This window comes from Xyrauchen texanus, chromosome 5, assembly GCF_025860055.1.
Source record: "Xyrauchen texanus isolate HMW12.3.18 chromosome 5, RBS_HiC_50CHRs, whole genome shotgun sequence".
NCBI classification, from domain to species: domain Eukaryota; kingdom Metazoa; phylum Chordata; class Actinopteri; order Cypriniformes; family Catostomidae; genus Xyrauchen; species Xyrauchen texanus.
Window position 1 is genome coordinate 44,632,853 of NC_068280.1, and position 5,398 is coordinate 44,638,250.

Consider the following 5,398-nt stretch of genomic DNA (forward strand, 5'->3'; position numbering starts at 1 on the left):
ACAGCTGAAGACTTGAAAGAATCAATGAATCTGGTTAACATCTCTGTTAATGAGTCTACTATACAGAGAACATTAACAAGCATGGTTTCCATGGTAGGACACCATGAAGGAAGATGCTGCTTTCCAACAAAAACATTGCTGGGTGCCTGAAGTTTGCCAAAGACCACCTTGACTGTGAAGGGAGCATCGTGATTTCAGGTTGCTTTGGGGCCTGGACCGATATCAAGAGAAAGATTAATTACCAAGTTTATCAAGATGTCCTACAGAATAATGTCAGGAAGGTTGTGCACCAGCTGAAGCTCAGTAGAAGTTAGGTAATGCAGCAGGACAATGACACAAAACATTGAAGTAAATCCACTACAGATTGGCTTCAAAAAAGAAAATCAACCATTTAGAGTGGCCCAGTCGGAGCCCAGACCTTGACCCAATAGAGATGCTGTGGATTACCTCAAGAGAGCCTTTCACACCAGACATCTTGAGAATATGGCTGAGCTGAAGCAGTTCTGAAAAGAAGAATGGTCCAAAATTCTTTCTGAACATTGTGCAGGTCTAATCCCCATCGGCTTCGTTGAGGTTATTGCAGCCAAGGGAGGATCGATCAGTTATTAAATCCACTTTTTCCACAGCACTGTGAATGTTTAATGGGATGTGTTCAATAAAGACATGAAAGGTCATAAGCACATTGTGTTTCTCTATACTTTTATGACTAATTAATGCAGAAACCCAGCTAATTTCAAAGAGTTCACCTACATTTTTCTTGCCACTGTTTTTTATTCAGGCCATGCACAATCAAGCCCAACTATTGAAGGCTAGACTATTGCATCACCATCAACCCTGTAGATGGGATCTAGTCTGAAAAATGGCTTCACTTCATTTTGTTTCTGCTCCTAACTTAGTGTGAGCATTATCAAGTCCTTTATCATAGACTTTGTTTAGATCTTTCAGTGTCAAGCTGGTATTAACTTTCAAACCGCACAGCATGTGCTCTGGGGAAATAAAAAAAGAGAACATTCTAGTACCCAGAACTTTAAAAATTTGATTATTTTTATGTCTCACGGCGAGAGCTCTAGTTCTAATATGGCCAGGTTATTGGTACATGATCCTAACTGCATTTTGAGACAGTCTTTTCACTGTTTTGAAGGAAAAAGGCATATATCAGTGCACTGAAATGGCCTGTAATCTGTTGCAAATGATCCATCACCATTACCTAAATGCATCTTTCTAGCATTATGTTATATTAAATCATTGATTCCGATTAGATTGGTTTGTATTTTTATATAGACTACCAAAACATTTATAAATAAATACTCAAGTCATTCTCTTGAATGCTACATATCAATATATGTTTGTTTGTAGTTTTCATCAACATGACATTTTTTTTCATTGTGTCAACAGAGCATTACAAATTACCTATGAGATTTTGTTTAAACCTTGAACATGTCTGACACTGTTGTTTGAAGCAATACATGGTTTCTATCTTCAAACACACACAAAAATATTTTTTAGTTAAAAAAAAACTTTTGTTGTAAACCCTGCACTACAACTCAACAAATGTGTCATCCTCTGCGAGTGGATCTGCTGCCTGATTCTAAAGCTTTCTTCTCAAACTGGCACCAGGGCTGTTTTGAAGATCAAAGCCAGACTTTTTGCTTCCACATGAAACTGAAAGCCTTGTTACAGACCAATGCAAGCAGAAAGAATCTTGTTTTTAAAAATGATTAAACATTAAGAACATCTTGAATGCAGAAACTCATTTTCAAAAAGCCCAAACATACACTATTTATTGATGAGCTCCCTCTGTCAAAAGATCTCCTTTATTAATCAAACTCTTATCATAATTACCTTCAATCAAATGAAGGCAATTGTCATAATTATTGAAGACAGTCTAATGTTTTTAAAGTGTGTTTCTGACAAGTCAATTAATATGAGACATCCAAACAATTCCCATTGTAATATTCTGCTCTGAGAAAACATTAATCAGTAGAGAACTATTATCAGACAGATAAGAAATTACATATTTATGTGTAAAACAAATTTGAATATCTGGTGTTTCACATGTAAATTGATGTAGTTTTATGTAGTTTAATAAATGTTATGATAAAGAAACTTATTAAAGGATTTTTCCATTTTCTTACACTGGAAGTGAATAAGGCCAGTCCATACACAAACATACTCTTTCAAAAGTATAACAGTTATCACACAAAAGTTAAACAGTAAGTTGAATGGAAATATTCACACTATTCGGCACTCAAAATAATGTTTATTTTGACAGTAAACACACAAGCTTTTCCTTTCTGCTTTGTTTAGCCTAAATGTACAGGACAATAACACAATATCACATACTCCCCCTCTATTTCTCTGAGTTTATTGAGGGCACGGCCAAGCAGCCAGGGGTTTAGAGATAACAGCTTCCAGATGTTCCACAAGCTTACTGTTACATTGCCTTTCATTACTTTCAGCTGCCAAAGAAGTGACATTATTACATGACTTGTTGTCTTAAAGTCAGTTTCCATCTATCAACATGTTTAGGTAACTTAAAGGGCCTTCAGGAGGCAGTAACGTTTCACATTCACACACACACAGTAGGAGAGTGCATGGGAAATGGAACAATCATACCACGTGTTCTTTTGTTTGCAAAGCAAACTCAGCATCCCATTATAAATTAATTTCTCTTCCTTTTTATTGTACAAATTATGATAAACGTATGTGTGGGCTGCTAAAAGAAATTATACATCTAAATAAAACCTCCAGTCGCAGGGAATTAAAACATTATGAAAATTCATAAAAACCCCAATTTCGTGGGCTTCATTTATCATAGGTACACAACATCATTACGATCATTATTTACAATATTTACTCTTATGTCACTCCAAACCCATATGACTTTCTTTCACAAAATGGAATGTTAGTTAGGATGACAGCCTCAGTCACCAATCAGTTTCTTTATATCTCCTTAAAAAAAAAAGTAATTCTGGTTTGAAATGACATGAGGGAGAGTAAATGAAGAGAGTATTTTCATTTTGTGAGTGAACTATCCATTTAATTCGACTGGAATTATTCCCCAAATAATCAAGATCAATTTAAAGGAATAGTTCAACCAAAAATGAAAGTTCTCTCATCATTTCCTCACACTGATGGCATTCCAGATATGTATGACTTTCTTATTCTGCAGAACACAAACAAAGATTTTATTAGAATATCTCAACTGTGTTGGTCCAGACAATGAAGGCGAATGGTGACCAACATTTTGAAGCTTAAAAAAACACATAAAGGCAGCATTAAAGTAATCCATATGATTCCAGTGGTTTAATCCATGTCTTCTGAAGGGATCCAATTGGTTTTGGGTGAGAACAGACCAAAATGTTACACATTTTTCACTTTACATCTTGCCATTGCAGTTTAGCCATGATCATGATTTCAAGCTCGATTACACTTCCTAATGCTTGACGCATGCACAGAGCAACTAGCAAGCGTAATCCAGTTTTAAATTATGTCCGCATACTTCTGATGTGACAGTTTGTAGTGAAAAAGGCGTATTATTATGGTCAGTTCTCAACCAAAATCGACTTGATCACTTCTGAAGACATGGATTAAACCACTGGAGTGTCTATTATTTTCCTTTTGAATTACTTTTTATGTATTACTTTTAAAAAGCATTTGTGCTTTTTGAAGTTTCAAAGTTTTGGTCACCATTCACTTGCATTGTATGGACCAACAGAGCTGAAATATTCTTCTAAAATTTAAATTTGTGTTCAGCAGATGAAAGAAAGTCATACACATCTGGAATGACATGAAGGTGAGTAAATCACAATAGAATTGTCATTTTTTGGTGAACTATTACTTTTAAAGTCTCTTGCTGACATCTAGTGGTCCATAAAGGATTGACAGCTCTCACAGCATTCTACAAATCCAAAACCCTCTCCAGTAAGATATTATGTTATTATCTCTGTAATTCATGCCAACTCAAAACAGGGACTAAATAAATATATAAATATATTGATAATTTAATGTAAATCATATGGAAAGCAAGTACACGTTGAAAGTTGGTTTGTAAATACCTTTTTTACGTCATACTGATATTACAATTGACAAAGGTCAATCGTATCCAAAGTGAGAGTGTTGCTTTGTTGTTTCCTGCAGAGTGAGCAGGTGACTCAGCAAGATTAGACAAGCCCAACAACACCTACAGAGCTCAGGCAATTCTGACACACCCATCAAGACATAACGAACAATACCTGCAGCAATGCACCTATTACAGAATGTAAAACATGGTAGAAATACCCTGATAGCTGCAAGTATACAGATTTTCTTGTTCAAGTATACACACTATTGCTTCAGACAGTTAAAACACATACAGACAGTGGCCCCAAACATTATTTGGACATGTAAGCCACACTTAAAATGAATACATTTCATTGCATTATATAATGGAAAAATATAACCAAGTGGCATATTTGAAAGAAATACATTTTTCAAGAAAAACTTTGATCAAAAAGAAGTTTGCAACTACATGGGTACTTGGCGATTAAATCAATGTGAATTTAAAGGGATAGTTCACCCAAAAATGAAAATTCTCACATCATAAACTAATTCTCAGGCTATCACAGATGTATTTGACGTTCTTTCTTCTCCTGAAAAAAATACAGATTTTTAAAAGAATATTTCAGCTCTGTAGGACCGTACAATGCAAGTGAATGGTGGCCAGAACTTTGAAGGTTCAAAAAGCATATAAAGGCAGCATAAAAGTTATCCATATGACTCCAGTGGTTAAATCCATGTCTTCTGAAGCAATAAGAAAGGTGTGGGTGAGAAACAGATCAATATTTAAGTTTGCCATTGTTTTTCACCAACTTGCTTCAAGGTCATTTTTAGTGTTTGTTTCAAGTCAGGTCCCCTTAATGGAATAGCTCACCCCAAAAAGAAAATACTTTCATCATGTGTTCACCCTCCTGCCATCCCATATGACTGACTTCTGCTGAACACAAACAAAGATTTTTAGAAGAATATTTCAGCTCTATTGGTCCATGCAATGCAACTGAATGGTGACCAAAACTTTGAAGGTCCAAAAAGCAAAGAATGGCAGGATAAAAGTAATCCATTGGTAAAATGGATTTGACTTGCATGAACAAATTATCCTAGGTATGACATTCACTAAATAAACTAAAGTACCAACAACTAAATAAAAAGTGCCAAAACATGTACCATGATAGTACCTTGGTATCTCTAGAAGTACTTTAGAGTAACATGCAAATGGCACGATTGTGCAGTAGCCTATATCATGGTGTAACATCAAGGTATGGGATTTATTGGGGAAGTCCTTATAAAGCATTTACCTTTAACTCCACCCATGTGGACGTCATTCTGCTTCTCAGGACTTTCAGGGGTTTCTCAACTTCAG